Source organism: Enhydra lutris, unplaced genomic scaffold (assembly GCF_002288905.1).
Source record: "Enhydra lutris kenyoni isolate GAN:26980312 unplaced genomic scaffold, ASM228890v2 scaffoldscaffold31, whole genome shotgun sequence".
NCBI lineage: Eukaryota > Metazoa > Chordata > Mammalia > Carnivora > Mustelidae > Enhydra > Enhydra lutris.
The window spans coordinates 1,557,538-1,582,851 of record NW_019154115.1 but is presented as its reverse complement, the minus strand read 5'-3'; the positions used below and the strand labels follow the sequence as shown (position 1 = coordinate 1,582,851).

The following is a 25,314-nucleotide window of genomic DNA, read 5'->3' as shown; positions in this document are numbered from 1 at the left end:
TAGGGGCAAAAACAGTAGATGAGATCTGAGAGCTGACTAGGGACCAGACAGCACAGGGATTTGTCAGTCATAGTAAGGACTTTGGCTTCTTGCTCTGAGATGAGAAGCCACGAGAGGTTCTGAGTAAGACATGGTATCTAACATTTCTAGGACCACTCTGCCTGCTGTTTCCAGAACAGAATGAAGAATGGAGAAAGTCAAGGTAGAATAAGGAGTTCATTTGGAAATCTACTGCAATAATCCACCTGAAAGATGAAGGTGGCTTGGATCACAGTGGCAGTAGTGGAGGTGGTGAGAAGTGGTTAAATTCTTTTTTTTTTTAAAAAAGATTTATTTATTTATTTATTTGACAGACAGGGATCACAAGTAGGCAGAGAGGCAGGCAGAGAGAGAGGAGGAAGTAGGCTCCCTGCTGAGCAGAGAGCCTGATGCGGGGCTTGATCCCAGTACACTGGGATCATAACCTGAGCTGAAGGCAGAGGCTTTAACCCACTGAGCCACCCAGGCGCCCCTGGAGAAGTGGTTAGATTCTTGATTTGAAGGTAGAACCAATCTCTCAGTTGAAAGTAACTAAAAAGAAAAGTTAGGACATATTTCAACTGTAGAATCATAACCTGTTTAGTGGTAAAGGGTGGGCTATACTAACAATATGCTACTTGCAATTTTTGTGAAGCTAAATATTGTACAGTGTTTTTTGGGGCTACAAAGGAAATAATCCAGCCTCCTTTAATGCAAATGCTTGCAGAGTTTACATTTTACCAACAAATATTTGTTGAGTACCTTTACTGTGTGACCAAGACTGTGCTTGGCGTCAAGTGGTACACAGATTTGCTTTATAGGATTTTACAGTATGTTATGGTCCTTGGTCTAGAGATACTGTTCTCAAAACAACAAGAAGTGGGAAGAAGAGGCAAGAATTAGAAACAAATATAAATCTTTCATCTCTGTCAGTGATTTTTTGAAGTAAAAGTTTTGTAAACTTTTAGTCAGATATTCTCTTTTAAAAACATGGACGTATTAGATCATCAAAAGAAACCGAACACTTCAGATTTCCTTTTAGACAGCTTGATTACTGTACGTGAATTTCCCCCCGACACTGGAACCTTGATAGCACATTGTTATCATAGGACACAAAATGTGTTGTGAGAAAAAAGAAAACCCTAAACATCTAGCAGTAGTGTTTCATATTGGGTGTAAAGCACAGAAATAACACAGGGAAAATACTTACCTCTTACAAAGCAAAAATCTGTCCTTAGAAGCAGGGTATTGTTTTCTGAGTTCACAGTCCACCGATCTGGCTTTTTCAGGACGGTGGGTCCCAAGTGGCCCTTCCTACACAGACTACCTAAGCGCTGCTTTTATTATTAGTAAACAAGGAGATAACCGCCCCGAGTAAGACAACTTCTGGCCCAATACCAGAACTAAGAGTTCAAGGAATTCAATAAGATTTGGCATTACTTTCTCTGGGTAGAGCACTTTGCCAAACAATTTCCTGGGACATTTGGGTACTATGAAACAGTAAAAAGGTGGGTGTGTATAAGGTGGGGGTGGAGAGGTACAAGGAAGGTGGGGAAGAGGAACACCCTAACAGGCATACTCCCAGTAGGAGGCCGTTATGATATACAAAAAAGTGTTTTCAACAATATGCAATGTTATAATCTAATCTTACATTTGGAAAACCAATGCAATTAAGCATACAAAATGCAGAAAGTTAATGTTCTTATTTGGTGAAGACACATATGTATATTTTTGCACTTACTTCTTGGTGAGTCTCATGGAGGGTATATTAGAATAGAGGAATTTTATGTTTATCAACAGGAGAAATGAGTTTTAAACGAGTCTGAAATCAGTTTTAAAGCTGAAAAATAAGGCTTTTCACAGTTTATTATATGTAACTATGATATGCATTGAAGACAGAACTAAATAAGGTTGACAAGAAATTCTTTTCTTTTTACAGTTCATGACGTACTGGACAGGTGGACAAACAGTAAAAAAATGTGAAGGCTGTAGCTGATGTGTGTGAAGATATTTATTTAAATCTATGAGAAAAATAGGGAGGGGACAGATGAATTGAACAGACGGACTGACCAGCTAACTGCTCATTATCATAATAAATTCACAGATGCAGTGGAGATCTGAAGGCAGCAGAAAATACCAGCTGAGTAAGTGCCTGGGAAGAAAACACTTAGCACAGGGTACTCACATGTTTGGAATCCAATTTCATATCAGGGAGGTAGATAGGATTCCTTTCTTGCTCTAAAACAAAATGGTTCAAGCCTAGAATCTGAGGAAAGCAATAGATGAGAGAGCAGAAGAAACAAAGGTCCCTAGTATTTTGACCTGAACAAAAACTTACTAGTTAACAGTTCTAGGGGAAGGGTCCTTATTGGTTCAAGGAACAGTGCTCCTCTATTTTCTTATATTTTACACTGTTCTCTTCAGCTCAAACCTGCAGCTGCGAAACAAGACTGCAAAGAAGAGATGGAAAGAATGTTCCTTTCTATTACAGGCAACAACTCCCAAACCTTTTACCCTTTCAAAGCCGATGAATACTAAAAGATGACATGCTTTGAGAAGGAAAACTGGAGATCATTTATAAAAACTAGAGTGTAAAAAAAGGGGAAAGAGACTCCATCAAAGTGTTCTTCATTTTAATCAACTCGCAAATTAAAGTCTCTTCCTAGGGGGAATTCCTAAAAGAAAAACAGAGAGCTTTGGGTAGTAGGGAATTTTTCTTCACCCAAAAGTTAAAGACAAGAAAACAAAACAAAAACCCAAAACACTTCTGCTGCAGGGAGGCCAAGCAATAATAGTCTTCACCACTTTGAACAGTAAAATGAAATTCAGTTTTCATCACAAAACAAATAAGACATAATTATAACGTGCTTAACAGAACAGTTTCAACTGAAAAGGAGATTTATTTATTTATTTATTTATTTATTTATTTATTTTTTAAGATTTTATTTATTTATTTGTCAGAGAGAGAGAGAGGGAGAGAGAGCAAGCACAGGCAGACAGAATGGCAGGCAGAGGCAGACGGAGAAGCAGGCTCCCTGCTGAGCAAGGAGCCCGATGCGGGACTCGATCCCAGGACACTGGGATCATGACCTGAGCCGAAGGCAGCTGCTTAACCAACTGAGCCACCCAGGCGTCCCTGAAAAGGAGAAGATTTAAACAGAATTATAGTTCTGTATTTTTTATTTTAAATCTTGAATCTTTACAACACTCAGGACTTTAGAAAGTAAACCAAATGGTCCCTGAATTCAGCTTTGACATATTTAATGCTCCAGAAGTACAGTTTCCTAGGAACACTGTTCCTTTATTTTTTTTTAATTTTTATTTTTTTTTAAATTTTTTTTTAAAGATTTTATTTATTTATTTGACAGAGAGAGATCACAAGTAGACAGAGAGGCAGGCAGAGAGAGGGAGGGAAGCAGGCTCCCTGCTGAGCAGAGAGCCCCGATGCGGGACTCGATCCCAGGAACCTGAGATCATGACCTGAGCCGAAGGCAGCGGCTTAACCCACTGAGCCACCCAGGCGCCCAACACTGTTCCTTTAAATACTCTACCCAATATGATAAGGCTTCGCCCTTCATACAGAGAACCTCTAGGCTCTCACCCACCCAGGCAATTCCAACCAAGTGGTTGGATGTTATCTTCCTGGTTTATTATAAGCTACCTGTTTCATTTCCTTTTTTTTGTTTTTATTTTTTAAGATTTTATTTATTGATTTTTCAGAGAAAGAGCAGATGCAGGGGGAGTGGCAGGCAAAGGGAGAAGGAGAAGCAGGCTCCCCGCTGAGCAGGGATCTAGCCATGAGGCTTGAACCCAGAACCCTGGGATCATGACCTGAGCCAAGGGCAGACACTTAACCAACTGAGCCTCTTAGGCATCCCTAATCTCCTTTGTTTTTAAGTGGAAAAAAAGGGAAACAAACTGAGGGTTTCAGAAAGGAGAGGGGTGGGGGGATGGGGTAGCTTTGTGATGGATATTAAGGAGGGCATGTGTTATGATGAGCACTGGGTGTTATACTGAACTAATGAATTGCTGAACACTGCATCAAAAGCTAATGATGGCTATATGGTGGCTAACTGAGCATAATGGAAAACAACCACACATTATTGGGGTACCTGGGTGGCTCAGTTGGTTAAGCATCTGCTTTCGGCTCAGATCATGATCTCGGGGTCCTGGGACAGAGCCCCGTGTCAGGTACCCTGCTCAGTGGGGAGTCTGCTTCTCCCTTTCCCTCCTCCCTCCACCCTGCTTGTGCTCCCTCTCTCTCAAATAGATACATAAACAAAATCTTTCAAATAAAATAAAATAAAATAAAACCACATTATCTTAAAACTGAGGAGTGACCAGACTAATTAAACTACCTCAAAGATACTTGGTATTTACTAAAATCTGACAAATCTGTATTTCCAATAACTCTGGAAATTATTTCTGTTCAAATACTCTCTTGTCAGGTAAGGCAGGTCTAGGTCCCAGGGAGTAAGAATGTGCAGAATGATTTATTTTTCTCTTCTTTCTGCGTTAAATGCACCTACTTGTTTGTGTTAGTGCAAGTTACTTCTGTCAGAACAGAAATTCACTAGACTACCAAGCAGAGGCATTATATGATTCTCTGTTTTCAATAACTTCATATGGAAAATGGGGCTAATACCTTCTTTATTTAACTCAAAAAAGATGTGGTGAAGACCAAGTAAGTATTTCTTTACATACTCCACAAACAATAAAAGAATGTGAAAGCTCTTTTTGCTAATCATGTTACAAAGTTTTCAGTGAAATATTTATAAGCATACTATAGAGTCTATACTTATATTAAAAGACCAGATACAATAGAAAAATAATTGGAAGGAAACACACCAAAATGCTCCAAGTAATTATGTTAGGTGGAATTATGAGTAATTACTTTCTACTTTTTGTTTTAACTCTCCAATATTCAGTCACAGGGTTAGTTACTTTAAAGATTTTATTTCCTTATTTGACAGATAGAGATGACAAGTAGGCAGAGAGGCAGGCAGAGAGAGAGAGAGAGAGGAAGAAGCAGGCTCCCTGCTGAGCAGAGAGCCTGATGCTGCTGTGCTCGATGATGCTGCTGCTCGATCCCAGAACCCTGGGATCATGACCTGAGCCAAAGGCAGAGGCTTTAACCCACTGATCCACCCAGGCTCCCCGGGTTAGTTACTTTAAAGAAAGAGGAAAGTGCCATCAAGAATTGTAGGCTTTTTAAACTTCAATTTTAATTTCACACACAATACATGAATACACTTTCTTTTTTAAAGTTTGGCTACACATAAAGCTAAAATTCTCTTTGACCTGATTCTTTCCACTCCCCTCTCCAGAAAATATGCCATTAGAGGAGTTAATAGCTTATTGCTGAAAGGAGCCTTAGAGAGAATTTCTAGCGATATATTCATTCTCTCTCTCTCTCTCTCTCAAATCAGAATTAGCCCTACAGGGCAGAGAAGAGTAAACATGTCTAGCAGGAAGAGCACGAGGGCAGTTTATGAACTTGGCATTTTATATTAAAAAATTCATTTAAATTCTGCATTCAATTTTATAGAATAGTGTTTAACACATGAATGTTTGAAACTAGAGGAGACCAGGGAAAAGCATCTTGTATTTTATAAAATTAAACATTTCCTTATGAGTGCAATACCACATAGCACAGATCAGGTTCACCTTCCTGGCAGATAACGGACACATTTTGATACTGAGAAGAAGTATTGTGACTTTCTGGTCCTTCTCTACTATACAGCAATATAATGAGAAATTCTACTATTGGCTAGAAATGTATGGTTAACTCAATTTATACTCTGTTATTTTTCCAGATAAAATTACATAACAATACACTGCAATTATTACACAAAATCCCATTTAATTATGGAAAAATAGGCCATGACCATGTGTTTAATATGGCTTGGTGTTTCCCTAAAAGGTTTACTTCTGAAAATTACAATATATCTGAGGTTGATCAATGTATATTCTTAGGTCACTGGTAGAAAAAGTAACAAGATTTTTATAAATAAGTTATTTTACTTCTTGCTAATATATCTTGAGATATACTTCAAACAGAATATACTTAATCCATCTCTAACTCCACTGTCATCTCTTCCCCTTCAGACTCCAAAAAGAGGAAAGAGCTCATCATTACCGTGTTTTTCCACAAAAGCATCTACTCTGGAGGCATTTATTCTTATTACAAAGTCTCTCCAAATATCTGATTTGGTTCTGGGTGTTTAGTAACATTTGCATATTTAAAAGACAAAATCGGTAACTTAAAATCAAGATGTGTCAATGTGAACAACGATGACATTCTATAGCAAGTTCACTCACAATTTTGGGGCGGGGGGAACAAAGCACCTCAAATTTTTGAGAAAGGATTATGTGCCATATGAACTACTGGCAGGCAATCTGAGGTGGCAGAAAGCACTCTGGGGTCAGGGAGTCTGGCTGTGAGTTCAGGCTAATGCCACTCAGTAACTGTCTTCTGGGATCCCTAACCTCCTCTGGCCCCAGTTCCTTTATCTGCTAATGAAGGACAAAATGAATTCAAGTTTGTTCGTCACATCATGAAAGAACACCATGAAATTAATACATTCAATTAAATGAATTAAAAACAATTTTACAAACTAGCAGAAAATAGGAATATATTAAAAATTCAATACGTACATACACAAACACAAAGTTCCCGAAGCACAGTATGTATTTCTGAAGTCTTCTGTTAGTATTTATTTGCTCTCTGGGAGTGCGTCATGGTTAAAGTGAAGGCTCTGAAACCAGACTGCCTGGATTCAAATCCCATCTTCTATTTTCAGCTACAGAAGCTGGGCAAGTTAATAGCTCTGAGCATGTTCTCTCATCTGTAAATGAGGATAATAATAGTACCTACTACAGAAGTTATTTGAAGAATTAAGCCATGTAAAGCAGGTTGTATGGTATCTACCACACAGTAAGGGCCCAATAACAATAATGATAACAGTAACAGTAGCAAGCACTTCTTGAGTGTTTACTAAGTAACAGCTACTATTCTAAGACTTTTACATGTATTATCCCATTTAATCTTCAACTACCATGGGGTAGATACTATCATTAGTTCTTATTTTATAGTGAACTACCAACAGAGAAGATAAGTAATGTAACCAAGTTAACTGTGGTAGTCATCATAGCTCTTCACAAATATTTTTAGTTTTCTTTTCAGGAACCACAGTAAGATTACACCATGGAACTCAGAGGGTCAATCATAGTAGCAAGAGTCCAAAAGCAATTTTCCATGTTCCCCTCCTCCATTACAGTGACCGTGTTATATCACAATGGAGTTTATGTCAGTCTCCTTGCCTAACTGACCAAAAATAGCATACCTCCCTGTTAACCCACTTTGGAAAAGTAGCATGAGTGAGAAAAAAAGCCATTGAGATCCTACAGTGGTTTTGTTATCACAGCAATAAACAAGTCTATCTTGATAGTAAATTTCAGATTTGGTGTCATCATAATTATCTACTTATTCGCAGCTAATGCTGAAAGTTTAAGATTTATATTATGGGAGAAAATAATACAGTTCTATACATTTCTTTCTTTTTTATTTTGATGTGTGAACCAATGAAAGTTTACCATTATCTAGTTTAGTATCAGAATTTAAGAATTATTGGTCAAAATGTCTTCATAATCTTGGGCTAGGCAAAAACATTTTAAAGAGGAAGCAAAAGCACTAACCAGAAAAACGAAAAACGATGAATTAAAGTTCACCAAAGTTAAGAACATCTGTTCCTCAAAGACCATGTTAAAAGAGTAAAAAGTCTCAGAAACTTCAGACTGGGAGATAATATTTGTAACACATATGTCCCCTAAAGACTCAGATTCAGAATGTATAAAGAATGCCTACAAATGAATGACCCATTTTTTTTTCAAAAAGGGATAAAAATAAAGCAAGTGCTTCATAAAAGAGACTATCCAAATGATCAACAACCATAGAAAAAGATACTACAACATATTCACCAAAATGGCTAAAATAAAAGACTGACAATACACAGTGCTGGCAAGCATGAGAAGAAACTGAAATTCTCATATGTTGCTGGTGGGAATTTAAATGTGCCCAATCCCTCTGGAGAACTGTTTGTCAATAACTGCTAAAATAAACCTATCCTATGAACCAGGAACTGCATTCCTAGTAATATTCTAGAGAAATGAGTGCTGATGTTCACTGAAAGACCTGTAATAGGGATATGCATAGCCCCATTATTAAAATGAGCCTCAAACTGGAACCAACGCATGTTTTCATCAACAGCGGCAAGGATACATTATGATATATTCTTACAATGAAATGAGTGAATGACTGCTACATGCAACATGGACGAACCAGACAGACAGAATGATGTCAGAAGAAGCCAGACACAGAGAATAAATATTCCATGAATCCATTTAGGTGACATTTAAGTAAAGGTAAAGCTACTCTTTGGGGACAGAATCAGCATAGCAGTTATCTACGGTAGGGGGAGAAAGGGTACTGACTAGAGAGAGCCTCCTTAAGTGCTGGAAATATTTGCAGGTGTGTGTGTGTGTGTGTGTGTGTGTGTGTATGCACAAATTCATTGACTTATTCACTGAAGATTTGTGTACTTTCCTGTAAATACCACAGTTATAAAAGATTAAAAGTAAAAAAGGAAGCACTGGTTTAAATAAGAATTCTAGGACCAAAGGTTCCCACAAAGATCACCAGGTCCAACTAAACAACCAAGGCTCAGGTCTCAACCTGAATGTGTCTCTTGGGAATGTATGAGAAGCTCTGATTTTTCTTTATAAAGAACCCCCAAGCCTATTCCCAAGGAGCTTCTACCCTTGGGTTCTCATTCTACTCTTCTGGAGACAAACAGAACAAGTGTGCTCCCTCTTCCAAATCATATTCCCTCAGTTATCCTAAGACTAATCTGATGCCCGCTGAGATTCCTTTCAGCTCTAAAAATTCTGTAATTTTATATTTTTATTAGTCCACATTTCTTTCATTTGCTCTTTCTCTATATCTCTGTAGAACTTTACTCTTTCAACCAAAGTATTCTAAAGTTAAGTTTCAACCTGAGTAGATAACCAGGTATTAGATTTGTACTCAAAATGTGAATTTTAAATGATCACTATTTACAGTATATAGCTGGCCACATCTGTATGCTAATGAGAGCAGGAAGAAACATCTCTCAATACATTAGAATATAGAGTTCCTTATGAAAGATACTCAGCTCACTTGGATTTGAAGAATACTTACAATTAGATGTCTAGGCTCGGAAGATGAGAAATGTATTTCGTAGACAAAGAATAAGTCAAGCCAATGGTGATTATTTTGGCCAGTACATACCTTATTTGGTATGTATGAATATATGGAAAACACTGGTTATGCCTAAAGCAATGAATCAGAGTGTGTGTGCTTCATGAATAAACATATAAGGATTTCTCTAACCTCAAAGAGCCAAGTGAAGCATTCATGGAATTGTGTATTTTAAGGCATTCAACAGTCTCTACAGAGTAAAGTTTAGGAGATAAACGTAAAACCAGAATGAGATTTTTCTCACACTCAATGTATACTGTAGCAGCATTCTGTTTAGAAAGTTTGCCTGTATTATCATTTCGTACCTATGATTGTCCTTTTACACTGCTACATCCTCATATTCTTACCATTTTGTCCTTTGGTGAATGGACTAGAACAATAATCAAGACAGGCTCAAGATTATCTTCAAAATCTGCAACATGAATTATGCAAAATGAAATGTATTCATTTCATGACGCTGGGGAAGTTTTGAGGCAGAATATAAAAGTAAGAACAAGAAGGAAAATCTACTAACAGTAATGCTTTATTGTAATCTGGGAGAGAAATTCTTGCATGGCTGTGCTTTTCAAGACTAAAGGTGCTCTGAAATTGGTGGTTTTAAGGAGGTAGCAGAGAAATATGGATAGATTAAAAGCCTGAAGTAAAGGTCATCTATCAGACTGAATTAGGGAAATCCTCAACATAAACTAAAGATTCTCATCAACAACAATGAACTGAATGCTTGAGCTGCACACTGCTCAATGATGTACTGATCTATAAAGGAGAAAACTCAATGTGCCAGGATTTCCGAGTTTAGCATTTGACATCAAACTCAAACTTTTTGGGGTGCCTGGGTGGCTCAGTGGGTTAAAGCCTCTGCCTTCAGCTCAGGTCATGGTCTCAGGGTCCTGGGATCGAGCCCCACATTGGGCTCTCTGCTCAGCGGGGAGCCTGCTTCCTCCTCTCTCTCTCTCTCTCTGCCTGCCTCTCTGACTACTTGTAATCTCTATCAAATAAATAAATAAAATCTTAAAAAAAAAAAAAAAAACAAAAAAAAACCCCTCAAATTTTTCTGAACTCCTCTGGAGCTGCCAAATTTTTATTCATCGAATGCTTGGCACTTAAACTCTATTATCAGGAATATTCCTTTAATGTACTATAAGCAATTCACACTTAACAGATATAAAACTGAATCCATCATCTTTTCCTCAAAATCTGTTCCATTCCCCATGTTCTCCATGTCGGCTGAGAGTATTCTACTCTGTCACTAAGGCAAAAAACATGGAGTCCTTTTTGGCATTTCTCCTGCTCTTACTGCCACAGTGAATTCCCTCACCAGGCCCAGTTGATTCTGTCCTTTCTTCCGTGTTCCTGTTACTACTGTCTCAGTTAAAGCCGTCAGTTTTCTTGGCCTGAGTACTCCAACAGCCTCCTGCCTGCCTGTCCCTCCTGACTCCAACCTGTTTCCACACAACTACCAGTGATCATTCTAGAAAAAAATCTAATCATGCATATCATTCCTTGTTTAAAGTCATTCAAGAGGCTACCCACTATCTTCAGGTATTTTTACTTTTTTTTGTTTTAAAATTCTGTCTGAAAGCATTAAAGTTATGCTTGTCTGAGTCTTTAAGGTTCAAATGTTCTACAATAAGGACACATTATGATATCATTAGATATAAAGCAGTAACATTTGGACTGTAATCAGGAATGATCACCTTAAACCAGTTTTGGGATCAGGAAAAGGAACATTTAAATGAAATAGAACATGGAAAGTTTATAGCGCAATTGGGTGGCTTAGTTAATTGAGAGTCTGACTCTTGATTTTGATTTTGGCTCAGGTCATGATCTCAGGGTTGTGAGATCAAGCCCCTCATCGGGATCTCCACTCAGCGGAGAGTCGACTTGAGGATTCACTCCCTCTGCCCCCTCCCCAGTTGCACTCTCTTCCTCTCTCTCTAAAATAAAAATAAATAAATCTTTTCAAAAAAGTTTAAATTAAAACAATGTATTAAAAAATTATATTTTCCCTACATTGAATTTACATCTTTAGTACCATCTCTTTGTACTTGCATGAAATATCTTACAAATTTATCCTCTAGGTTGTAAGATGAATCTGGCTTGATAATGAATTGTTACACAGAGCTGGTAAATATTCAGTTAAAAAAAAAAAAAAAAAAAAGCAGCCCTGAACTTCTCTTTAAGTAAATAAAAGAACAATAAACTATATCATTAGCTTGTATCCAGGAAATGAATGTAAGTATGAAAAGATAATAAAAATGAGTATCATAAGATTTAACGCTCTATATGCATCGTTAGCCTTCTACCTATGATGGAATTTACTCTTAGTTTTTGAACTGGGAAGATTATTTTCCACTGTATCGTACTAAAACACATGGTTTACCTCTTCAGATTAACAAACTATTCAGATAGAGTAATTTCTAGTCTCTCCCCTAACCCTCTTAATTACAGTATCTATGTTCTTTCCTGCAATACATTTCTGTTGTTATCAACTCCCAAATCTCTCGAGAGCAAATGCCATTCAGTATTACTATACATGCGTTACCAAGTAAGGGAGGGGAAGCTGTGAAACTGACTGAGATCCCATGATGCCAGTTTAATTTGAATCTACCTTCCAGGCTCCCAAAACACGTCAGCACTATGGTAGTAAAGTAGGTTATAAGTTTTGGGTGATGTGATTTGCTTGAAAGATAAAGAGCAGAGTGTAGAGCAGACTATTATGGGTCATAGCAAAGTAAGTTCAGATCTGTAGCTACAATTTATTTTTTATTATGCATATTTACTAAGTACTGAAACAATAAACATGAAGCCCAGCTAAGAGTTGAACACACCAGGTTACACACATGCTTTTCCTACCTTCTAAGAGAGCCCAGTTCCAAAAAAAGAAGTGTGTGTCGGCGGGGGGGAAACGATTTAAATAATAATTTAAGTGCTTGGGAGGAAAAAAGCTCTCACAATTATTACATTATACTCATAAAATGATGTACCACTGAACTTAAATCCACTTAATCTATTAGAAAAACAGCATTTTGAATTTCAAATCTTTGAACTCAAGCCTCCTATTGGATGATGATAAACTGTTAACAGGATAGCGTCCTTGATGTCAAAATGGTTGCTGTACCACTACTTTTTAATAACAAGGATGCAATTACACCGATGCATCCTTAGTCTTCCACCCAGCCCCGTGGAGCAGCAAGATTCATTTATAGGGTAGCACTCTAAGGTGGGACGCAAATAGAGATCAATTTCAATCCTGTACACCAGGATTATTTTATTACATGACAGACATTAAGCTACACACAAAAATTGAGTTGTAATTTCTAGATGATAAGGTTTTACTTACCTAAAAAAAATTAAGCTCTTTGAAGAAATGAATACAACTCTAGAAACAGTGACATAGACATGAAAAGGGAAGATTATAAACCTTACCAATGACAATGCTAAACAAATCAGAGAAGACACATAATTAGTAATGGCTGAAAGCTAGAAAGACATACTTGGCTCAGGTCTTTCTTGGTATCTGTACACTATCCTCAGTATCATGTATTGCTAGAGAATGATTTTAATTAAACGCCAGGGAGAAGAAATCCGCCAATGAGAATTTTGCAAGTAGTTTGTTTTGCTAGGAAATAAATGGCTAGCAGCCGACATTGTCTTTCTGGCAAAATAAAGCTCCTCTTTCCCCTTTTTTGAAATAAACATAAAAACCATTGTGTTTATTTAATACACTCCCTAAACTGGCAATTAGCTTGAAAAGACTGTTTTTACATATGGCAGAGTTCCCTGTACTTAAATCTCCCCACCCCCTCTATAACCATAGTGTACCATATTTGTATGTTGCTATAGTACTATAGAAAGAAATTCAATATTTCTCCATTATATTATTTCACTAGCTCTAGAGTCAATGATCTACATTTTAAAAATCTCAAGAAAAAGCCGGCAGTAACAACCAGAGGACTGTGAAATTCAGAAACTTATTTAGTCATACCCGAGAGCAGACATTTTAAAACTCCTATGAGCCCTAATTTCATCGATATGAAAATAGCTACGGATGTCTGGTAAATCTGCAAATATCAACAAATGGATGAAGCTCTAAAAATTTTTTCACCAAGAGGGAATTAACAATTTTGCTAAAGGTAGAATAATGATGATGTTGATGGTGATGTCAGAAACTTGGCTTTTCAAAAGCATGAAAAAATCCTCATTCTTGTTCTGTGCCCCTTCCCCACCATGCCCCTGAATCTGATTATACGCTCAATAAATACCTGGCATTTTTTTTTTTTTAATTTATGGGATAAGTATGGTATCTAGACCTTAGAAATAAAGAATACCTCATTTACTATACATTGAGAAATATGATAAATCTCTAAAACCGTTCCTCCTGAAATGAAATATTTTTTTTTAAGATTTTATTTTTTTATTTGACAGACAGAGATCACAAGTAGGCAGAGAGGCAGGCAGAGAGAGAGGAAGGGAAGCAGGCTCCCCAGCAAGTTGAGAGCCCGATGCGGGGCTCGATCCCAGGACCCTGGGATCATGACCTGAGCCGAAGGCAGAGGCTTTAACCCACTGAGCCACCCAGGCACCCCTTGAAATGAAATTTATCTGGTCTAACATTGGTAGTAAACAGGCATTTTTAAAATGGGGTTTTTCAAGCTAGTGGCCTGAAAACTGCTTCAAATTGTTGGACTTATTTTCTACAAACATACAATGAAACATCTCATTTTACTGAAGTTGGCTTAAAAACAATTAAAATTTTAATTAAAAACTAAGTCTAAGATGAAGAAAGCAAATACATACTCTTAAGAAAATGTAGAATATTTTGTAATATCAAATCATAATAGCTCTGCATAGCTTATGAAACATATATGAAGATATTAATATTATGAAATGTGGTCATTTTTGTCTTGTGATTAAAAGCTATGTCATATACTTATTGTGGCAGCATTTCAACATACTTATATTAAAAAAGCAGCTAATAATCTTTACACAAACAATATTGTCAATTTCTGTAGTAAGCAAAGGCAACTAGACCACCTTTCCCTTTCAGTGCCCTAAGAATTAAAAGAAAAAAAAAATGAAGCTCTAGAAAAGAAGACAAATTACTTAGCCAAGATTGCCACTGAGAATACTCTGCCTCTAGTTTTTAAGAGCTCCAATCTATGAAATGTGGACAGGTGTATTCCTCTTTGGGGGTTTAAATAAAATTTGCCCACAACTGACAGCTCAGCTTAGCACATAAACTATACATTACTGAGAAGACTGACTTATCATCAAAAATGGTCTCCAGGCATTACAATGATTACGTGGTGCCTTTCTCAGAGAGCAATTCTGAAGAAATAAAGGACTAAACCAGAGGAAACAATAACCCTTTCATGTTCCCAGGGTACAGGCACACATATGAAATGGTCCCTGACCTATAATTTACCTAAGGTGGCATGCTCTCTTTTCTCATTTACTATGTACTTACTAAACATATAACATGGGCATTTAGTTAAGATACTGGAACTACAACAGGGAGCAAAACAGTCTCTGTTGTCATGAAAGTTATGGTTTGAGGTGAAAGACATCAAGCAAATATATCAACAAACAAAATTTAAAATTAAAAAATTCTATGAAGATAACAGAACGCTATAGAATAACAGTGGGAGTTGTCATTTGGACAGGCACCACTCTAAAGAAGTGACTTGAATGTTAAATAGGTCTATTTCAAGCTGAATAGAGGTGAGAAAGAACTTGGTGGCTTTGGAGGAAGTGAGAGAAGCCTAGAGTGGGCTGAAGAAAATGATCAGAAGAGAGCAGTAAAGAGAGAGAAGCATGAACTAAATCCTGCAGAGATGTGGGGCTGTGTCAAAGGTTTAGGTTTTCTCCAAAGCTTAAGAACAAATCTTTGAAGAATTTTAAGGAAAGGCATGATATATTTATGCTTGTTAAGGATCATTCTAACTTCTGTGTGAAGAATGGACTGACCGGTAGAAAGAATGGGTATAGAAGGACCAGTTGGGAAGCTTACTGCAATAACCCACCACAACAAGATGGTGGCTTGCAATAGTATATTGGAGTGGAGACATAGCATAGAGGGTCAATTCAAGATCTATTTAGGAAGCAAAATCGACAGAATTTAGTAGTGGTCTGGATGGGTGTGTGTGTGTGTGTGTGCCCATGTGCATGGTAATGAGGTTTTAAAAAATATTTTATTTATTTATTTGGGAGAGACAGAGATAGAGAGAGCATGAGGGGAGAGATGAGGGAGAAGCAAGCTCCCCACTGAGCAGGAAGACTGATGTGGGGCTTGATGCCAGGACCCCAGGATCATGACCTGAGCCAAAGGCAGACGCTTAACTGACTGAGCCACCCAGGTGCTCCAGTAATGAGAGGTCTTAAGAATCAAGATGTCCAATTAGGAATTCAGTAAATATTTATGGAGATAAGATTTACAGATACCAGGAAGACTGCAGATGTAGAAATATGGAAAGAGCCAGGCACTTAAGACTGAATATGCTCACTGTAAGATGCCTTTGAGATAAATATCAAGTCGGAAGCTGAATACCAGACCCTAGAGCTCAGAAGTCTGGGCTGGTGATAGGAACTTAGGAATTTTCAGCACATATGGTGGTTGGTATTTTAAGTCAAGAATGTAAGAGATATCCTGGGGAGAGATGGTAGAGTAAGGAAAGAGGATTGAACTCTGAGGAATTCAATAATTAGAAGATGAACAGAGGAGTATGCAAAGGTGTCTGAGAAAGATGTGAACCCAGGCAGCTAGAAAACCAGGGATGAATGGTGTCAAAGAGTATCTGAAGAAAAAAAAAAAACCCAAATGTTGCCAAGAGATTAAATAAAATGAGAATGTGAAAGATGTCTGTTTTTTGGCAACAGGGAAGTTACAAGCGATCTGGCAAGACCCTTCCGATGTACTGGTAGTTGTAGATAAGCAAACCATCTATGTGGTTTGTATGGGGGAGGGGAGACTAAAAAAATAACATAGCCTTTAAAGTAATCTGAAGGAGGTTAAGTAAACTAAGTTAGAAAAAAATTATACAAATTGTAAGTGCATAGCGTGTGAAAAGTATGACTTTCGCCTACCATGTAACCCCCCCCATTCATTATCCCCATAAAAGTAACTGGTGTGACTTCTAATACCATAAATTTGTTTTGCTTATTTTCAAACTTTATCCATACACTACATACTGTCTGGTTACTACATTTGTGTCTGACTTCTTTTGCTCAGTATTATGCTTGATGATCATCCCACGTTGTTACAGGAATTTATTCACCCTTTCTACTTGATGGATGTTAAGGCTATTAATAATGCTACTATGAATACTCTGGTACATTCTTGTCTTTTGGTGAATATATGTATAGATTTCTGCCACCCAGAACACCCAGAATAGCGATGTCAGATATATACATGTTCACTTTTAGAATATATAGCTAAACTGATTTCCAAAATAGTTTTAACGATTTACATACACATCTACCAGTAGCATGTAAGTTTCAGTTGTTTTACACCAAGGTACTTGATATTGCCAGTCTTCTAAAATTTTGCCATTTCTTAGGGTATGCAGTGGTATGTCACTATGGTTTTAATTTGAATTTATTCAATGATAAATGATTATTGGATGCATGTTGGTTTTTGGAGAGTTTCTTTTGTGGAGCACCCATTCAAGTATTTTGTCCTTTTGGAAATTTGATTTTTTTTCCTCTTACCGATTTTTAGCAGTTTCACAAGTCCTTTATTGGATACATGGATTACAAAATATACTCTCACTCTTTGACTTTTTTGTTCACTCTTATAACAGTTATATCTTTTGATGAATATAAGTTCTTAATTTTAATAATTCAATTTAACAATCTCCTTCCTTTTTGGATCGTCACCTATTCCAAGATTGTTAAGATATTTTCAGTTTTTCCCTAAAGTTTTATCTTTAACATTTAGATCTAAGAACCAACTGGAATTGATTCTTTTTTTTTTTTAATATTTTATTTATTTATTTGACACAGAGAGAGATCACAAGTAGGCAGAGAGGCAGGCAGAGATACAGGGGGAAGCAGGCTCCCTGCTGAGCAGAGAGCCCAATGTGGGGCTGGATCCCAGGACCCTGGGATCATGACCTGAGCCTAAGACAGAGGCTTTAACCCACTGAGCCACCCAGGCACCCCTGGAATTGATTCTTGTTGTGAGGTAGGAATGAAGAGTCATTTTATTTTCTCCCCACACAATCTAGCACTATTTATTGAAAAATCCATTCTTTCCCTACTGTGCTGCAGTGCCTTTGCTGTCATAAAATCAAGCAATCACATGTATGTTAGACCCTTTCTGGACTCTTTATTCTGTTCCATAGATCCACTTGTCTATTCTCATGAGAATTATGATGCCAATTACTGTAGCTTTATAGCAAACCCTGTTACCTGGTAATGAAAGTCTTCCTTTCATTACCTTTGTTCTAGCTTTGTTCTTAAAATAGTCTTGACTACTCTTAGTCCTTGTGGATTTTAATGTCCATGTCCATATGGACTTTATGTCCATGTGTATTTTAAAACCAATTTGTCATTCCTTTTCTCTACCCTGTATATAAGCCATCTGGCATTTTATTAGGGATTCTATTTAATCTATAGATCAATTTGGGAAAGAGTCAATCTTCACAATACTGAGATTCCCAATCTGACTACAGATTATTAGCTCTTAATTTTTGTCAAAGTTTTCTGTCAAAAGGTCTTGCAAGGCTTGTTTGATTTTTTTTGGATTCTATGGTAAATGGTATTGTTTTTGTAAATTTCATTTTCTAACTTATCGTTGCTTGTATACAAATTAATTTTGTATTTTGACCTTGCATTGAGTAGTCTTGCTAAATTCATTTATTAATTCTAATAATTTGTAGATTCTTTTAGACTTTTTACATTCCCAAGTAATACGTGTAGGTTCATGAAAGACACTGGCCTGTAAATATTTTCTCTCAAAATGTGATGGTCGGGTTTTGACATCAAGGCTTTGCTGATTTCAGAAAACAAGTTGTATTCTACTGAAGAGTTTGAGTAAGATTGGGGTTATTTCTTCTTTAAACATTTATAAGAATTCACCAGTGGGGCGCCTGGGTGGCTCTGGTTGGTTAAGCATCTGCCTTCGTCTCAGGTCATGATCCCAGGGTTCTGGGATCAAGCCCATGTGCAGCTCCCTGCTCAGCAGGAAGTCTGTTTCTCCTTCTCCCTCTGTCCCTCTCCCTATTCATACTTTCTCTCTCTAATACATAAATAAAATCTAAAAAAAAAAAGAAAAGAATTCACTAGTGAAGCCATCTAGGCATGACTTTCTTTGTAAATGAAATTTAAATAATGGAGTCAGTTTTTTTTTTTTTTTTTTTTAAAGATTTTATTTATTTATCTGACAGAGAGAGACACAGTGAGAGGGAATACAAGCAGGGGGAGTGGGAGAGGGAGAAGCAGGCTTCCCGCCGAGCAGGGAGCCCGGTATGGGGTTCGATCCCAAAACACTGGGATCATGACCTGAGCAAAAGGCAGAGGCTTAACCCACTGAGCCACCCAGGCGCCCCTGGAGTCAGTGTCTTTAACAGGTAAAAGCAATATTCAGATATTCTGTTTCTCCATGTGCCAATTTTGGTAAAGTATGTTTAACCATTCCACCTGAAATTTAAAATTTGCTTGCATGGAATCATTCATAGTATCTCACCATTTTAACATGTGTAGAATCTGCAGAGAAATGTCTTCTCTCCATTCCTAATATTGTGTTCTTTTTTTTTTCTTTTCTAAAGAATTTATTCATTTGAGAGAGAGAGGGTGAGAGAGTGCAAGCAAGAGCACAAACAGGGGGAGCGGCAAAGGGAGGAGAAGCAGGCTCCCAGCTGAGCAGGGAGCCCCACAGCAGGGTTCAATCCCAGGACCCTGAGATCACGGCCTGAGCCAAAGGCAGATGTTTAATTGACTGAGACACCCAGGTGCTCCTCTCTTGTTTTTCTTTCTTTTTTTTTTTTTTAAGATTTTATTTATTTACTTGACAGACAGAGATCACAAGTAGGCAGAGAGGCAGGCAGAGAGAGAAGGGGAAGCAGGCTCCCCGAGGAGCAGAGAGCCTGATGCGGGGCTTGATCCCAGGACCCTGGGATCATGACCTGAGCCGAAGGCAGAGGCTTTAACCCACTGAGCCACCCAGGTGCCCCTCCTCTCTGTTTTTCTTGATCACTATTGCTAGAGGTCTAAGTACCTTCTTCACAGAATGAACTTTTGGCTTTGTTGATATTTTCTATTGCATTTTTGTTTTCTATTTAATTAATTTCTACTTTTTATTTATTTATTTTTTAAAGATTTTATTTATTTATGTGACAGACAGATCACAAGTAAGTAGAGAGGCAGGCAGAGAGAGAGAGAGGAGGAAGCAGGGTCCCCACTGAGCAAAGAGCCCGATGTGGGGCTCGATCCCAGGACCCTGGGATCACGACCTGAGCTGAAGGCAGAGGCTTTAACCCACTGAGCCACCCAAGCGCCCAATTTCTACTTTTTGTAATTTCCTTTTTTCTACTTACTTTAATTTGCTGTTCTTTTCCTAACTTCTTGAGATACATATTTAAATCACTGATTTTTGACTTTTTTCTTTTTTTTTTAAAAGATTTTATTTATTTATTTGAGGGAGAATGAGTGAGAGAGAGCATGAGAGAGGAGAAGGTCAGAGGGAGAAGCAGACTCCCCAAGGAGCTGGGAGCCCGATGCGGGACTCGATCCCGGAAGTCCGGGATCATGACCTGAGCCGAAGGCAGTTGCTCAACCAACTGAGCCACCCAGGCGCCCCCAGATCATCTTATTTTAATCAGAAACTGAGCTGATTTGAGGTTAGGTGTCGATTTTCAGAAGGCTCTCTTTCTAACTGTAGTTTGCCTCCACTTTGAAGTCCTTTAAAAGGGAATCCTATTTGACAGTCTGGGATGTTTATAGGTCCTTCCTCCTTGGAGGGACCAGAATTTTAACTTTTGCTTCTTAACATCATGAGAGAGACAAAAATTTCACTCTGTTTTTCAGGGGTTTTCTGTTTAGCTTCTTAGCCTTTGACTCTGTGTAGCAAATACCCTAAGGGAAAAATAAATTTAAAAAATCGTTTCTTGGCGCCTAACCTTTTCTCCGAGGATTTTGGCTCCTCGGTCCTGGCCACCTGGGGATCTCTAAATTCCAATTTTTGTGTACCAGCCCTAAACTGGCTCCTCTGCTTCTGGCAGAAATTCTGTTAGATTTCATAATTTCTTCTCTTGTACCATGAATTAAGCAAATTTCTAGAAGGGAAAAGAGAAGGATAGAGAATAAGCCTACTTTTTTGAAGTAGCCTGGACTCCATAATTTTGGTTTCTGAAGTCTTGGCTACTCCAGTAGGTCTCTGATGCCACCATTCTTTCCTTTTCTTTTTTTGGTATGATATCTGCCTTTTCGTGTTGTTCGCAGCAAAAGCATCAGTCTGCAGCAACCCAGTCCTTCACAGCCCGAAGTGGAAGTCATAGCAAGATTCTCAATCTCTCAATCTCTACTGCTTATTAGCTGTGTGACTTTGGCAAATTACTTAACCAACATTTTTAAACATTCTGAGTTTCAACTTTCTTTTATGTAAAATGAATACTATCTTATAAAGTTATAAGGACGTGAAGATTAAAAGAAATACGTTTGTAAAAGATCTAGTAACAAAAACACTTAATGAGGGCTTGCTATGTGACAGGCACTTTATGTGGATTTAATAATTTAATGGAGATATGGTTATTCTCTCCCATTTCCTTTCCAAGGTCACATAGTAGTAGGTGATGGAGCCAAGATTTGACTCCAGAGCACTTTCCCTACTAACTACTCAACACTACTTCTATAATACTGCTTTTGTATCATGTCTGATTCCAGTCAAATGCTCAATAAATGTCAGTTATTATACAGGAAATACAAATGCTTCAGAAATATACACTAATCACATCAGTTTTCCTCTCCTATTTATTTTTTCCTTTTCATTTTTGAAAAAACATTCTTAAAACATCTATGTATCTTAAAAGAAATTTTTATGAAAAATGTCTAATAGCCTACTGAATGGGGAGGTCATAATTTGCTTAACCATTACTTTATTGTTGGATATTTAGAAGGTTTCCATTTTTTTAGACTTTAGTCTTTTAGACTTTTAGATTTTAGTATAGATATCAGTACTATTAACACTTTGTGCCTTTAACTACTTTCTTCATTTGAAGTATTTTCTCAGAATAAAATCCTATCAGTCAATTACTGGCTCAAGACTGTGAGCACTTTATTATTGCTGATATAACAGCTATATTGTTATGTTGTTCCCCCAAAGAGTTGTAGTACTTGTGATACCATCAGCAACAAAAATGAAAGGTTTGTGTCAGAAGAATAGGAATTAAAGCTATGGAGTACAGGAATGAAAGAAATGTGGAGATGGGAAAGAGGAGAAAGAGATACATTCTGAGGCTAAGAAAGAAAAAAGTCGAGTATCTGGATACTAATTCTTGCGAAGGAGGGGCATTTAGTTGCACTTGAAGGAGTAGGAATGGAAAGAGAACTGGGCTGTGTTGAAAATTCAAAAGCTTCAATACAAATACATATACATGTATATCATAATCTTTTATGAATAATGTTTCTATGGTAAGTTTTCGAAAGCTGTGTTTTTCCCATCCTCATCAATGCAATGTTGGATACAGAGAAATACTACTTAGGTATAATTTACAGATAGATTATTTAACCTAATCTTCAGTATCACTTATTCTAACTTAACATTCTAACATTTAGTAATCTGGTGTGTGGATCTCTATTATTGTTGTTTGTTAAGATACGCAGAGAAATGATCTCTCTTGAGGATAACATATTAAATTGTAAAAATTTATACATATAAATTACAAAATAACCATACGTTATTGTTTTCTTTTAGTTCAGTTAATTTAGTAAAATGTACTGGGAAGGAGGCCTACGTTCTAGCATCCCCAGTGTCATCTGCTTGGTGCCTAATTTTGGGCCTTAACTGCCTTACCTATATATTGGGATTATATTTTATATGACTAAAAACCAGTATTGGAACATGGCATCTCTTGTTTAATATTCCTAATCTTAAATATGCTTAGTGAGCATACTATACTTGAATGAAAGCGAAAGCATCTCTTCTTTTGTTAATGCCTACCATGATTTGAATATCTTTTTTTATTTGAATCTCTTATTAATATTAACCTTGTTACCAGGAGAGATTTGAAGTTATTATTTTAAAAGCTACTTTGTGGGACAATCTTAGGGCCATTTGTCTGTTCCTACCATCAGATGAATCTCAATGTATATACTCAAAAGCAGTTGCTTTTCTACCACCGCTTTCCTTTTTCTCTCTTTCTCCTTTGCTCCCACTGTAAATTTTGGGACAGTATGTAACTGCATATTAGGGAGAAACAGAAAGAGCACTGAAAATGTGGGCAAAAAGAGAGACCTTCTTCTCTTTGTCTTTGCACTGTAGCCTCCCCAAGGAAAAAAATGTAAGCCCCTAGAAAATTTTAGTAGTGATACTGAAGGATCATAGAGTATGAGAATGATAACTTGCCTAAGAGGCATTTGAATCCTGTCTCTATCACTTAGTGGTTAAGAGATTTTGGGCAAGTGACCTTAAGCTCTCTAAGTCTCAATTTTTTCATATGTAAAATGAAGTTAGTGAATACCGACAACACCTAATTTTAGAATTAAGTTAGTCAAATAGTATTTGGAATTACGGCTAACTGTGGTTTGAATGTGAGTATCATTTAGAAAATAAGGAGAGTGCCATTGAATAAAGTAGTTTTTAAGCTGATTCAAATTGGAGACTGGTTTGATTGCTAGGGTCCTAAAAAATCCATTATCTTTTAAAGAATCCATTCTAGATGGGGGAGCAAATATAAAGGCTTTGAATCTTTCATGCTCCAATTGATGCCAATTCCAAGGTATAGAAAATGGTATATTAACAGCAGCAGCCAAAATGAAGAACAATTTATATCTACTCGATTAGCCAAAAACTTGCTGGTGAAATTATGGGGAAAACAATACACTTACATTGCTGGTTGCATCAAAAATTAGTACAACCTTTCAGAGAAATAATATAGTATTATATTGAGAACTATAAAATGCTCATACTCTTAGAACCAATAATCCCACTCATAAGACTTTACCCTAAGACATTAATTCAAATAAGGATAATAGCTGGCAAACAAAAGGTACTCACATATTTCTTCAAATGAATACCTTTATTTGCACTGACCTCTTCAGATGACTGCCCTTCGTTCCTTCTCATTTAAAAATTTTTCTATTTTCATCATTGCAGGATAGTTTTAGGATCAAATTCTTGTGTCTTTATCTAGTCTTTGTTCTCCAACCTTCTTCCATTAACTTCATTGTTGATTGCTATCAGACCCCCTTACCTTTTGATACTTTCACCCTCTAAATTCAGTTTACCTTCACAAGCAAATCAAGTTACACCACATCCTTGACCAAATCAAGTCTGACGTTTCCTTCAAAATCCTAGGATGCCTTTCTCAACACCTTTCTAGTCTAACCAACTGCTTACTGCCTGCTTCATTAAGACAAAAGATAGCCAGAAACCTTCATACCCATCCTCACCCGATCCTCCCCATATCTCTAGTCTTGTACCTAGCCACTTATAGTTCCCTCTATTACTACCTCCTTGCTTCCATACTCTTGCTTTCTTCTAGTTCCATCCAAAATACAAATTCTTCAAGTCTAAGTATCTCCTTTTTTAAAGATATAATTCACGTACTTCTTTAGCGTACAATTTCAGTGTTTTTTAGTATGCTAGTATACAAGGTATTTTAGCATCAAGATTGTACAACCGTCACCATTATCTAATTCCAGAACATTTTTGTTACCCCCAGAAGATTAGCAGTCACTCCCCATCTCCCATCTCTGGCAACCTCTAATATACTTTCCATCTCTATGGACATCTCATATAAATGGAATCATACATAATGTGGCTTTCTGTGTCTGGCTTCTTTCATTTGAGTGTAATATTTTTGAGGTTCATCCATACTATAGTATGTATCACTACTTCATTCTTTTTTATTGATGAATAATATTTCTTTGCATGGCTATACTACACTTTGTTTATTCATTCATCAACTGATGAACATTTGAATTTGTTTCTATTTTTTGACTTATGAGCAATGCTGTTATGAACATCTGCATAAGAGTTTTTGTGTGAAAAAAATATATATTTAAGTTTATTTATTTGATGGAAAGAGAGTACAAGTAGGGGAAGCAGGAGGCAGAGGGAGAAGCAGGCTCCTCGCTGTGTGGGGAGCCCAATGTGGGGCTCGATCCCAGAACCCTGGGATCATGATCTGAGCAGAACGCAGATGCTTAACCACCTACCCAGGCATCCCTGTATTTTCAATCTCTTGGGTATGCAAACTATGAGTGGAAATGCACGTTAAGTACCTCTTGATATCCAAATCTATTTTTTCTGAGTTCAGATAGCTTGGGTTATCTTTCACAATGCAAACAACTCTATACTGACCTCTCCATCCCACCTTCACTCCAACACCTGAAGTCTTCTGAGTCTACACGTTAACTGCAACTTACTTCTTTCCAATTAAATTGAGGACAGGGATCAACTCTCACAGTTTTGATCATACAGTACTTTTTAAATATATGCTTACTGATACAATGACACCCTGAGGTGCTCACAAATGTGAAAATGAGGACTCATTCATTCCTTCATTTGGCAGACATTTGAGTTGTACACTGGTCACTGTGCTTAATGTTGGGTACAAACAGTGCACAAAAGTTAGTAAGTACCATCATACCCCCAATCCACTGAATACTCATGATATGAATAGCATTGTTTCAGGTATTTCAGCAGACACGGGAATAAGATATGGTCTGCAGCCTTTTATGGCGGTACATAAGCTCTACATACAGAAATAACAACGATAAAAAGCAAACAGCCCCAGCAGCTCTGGATGCTAAATGCCATAAGGCAAGTACAAAAGGCT

At 37.3% G+C, this 25,314-nt stretch overlaps 1 protein-coding gene across 2 annotated transcripts in view; it reads right to left on the bottom strand.

The window, feature by feature from the left end:
* LOC111153233 (high mobility group 20A) overlaps positions 1–25,314 on the bottom strand; it is a 74,837-nt gene that overhangs the window by 44,909 nt on the left and 4,614 nt on the right. The window contains exon 1 of one of the 2 annotated variants that reach the window (XM_022512132.1): positions 2,204–2,243. The exons of the other annotated variant lie outside the window; for it this stretch is intronic. The gene's annotated coding sequence lies outside the window, so the exon portion shown is untranslated. Of the gene's footprint in view, positions 1–2,203; positions 2,244–25,314 lie in introns of those variants that run through there. 2 annotated transcript variants of the gene reach the window in all.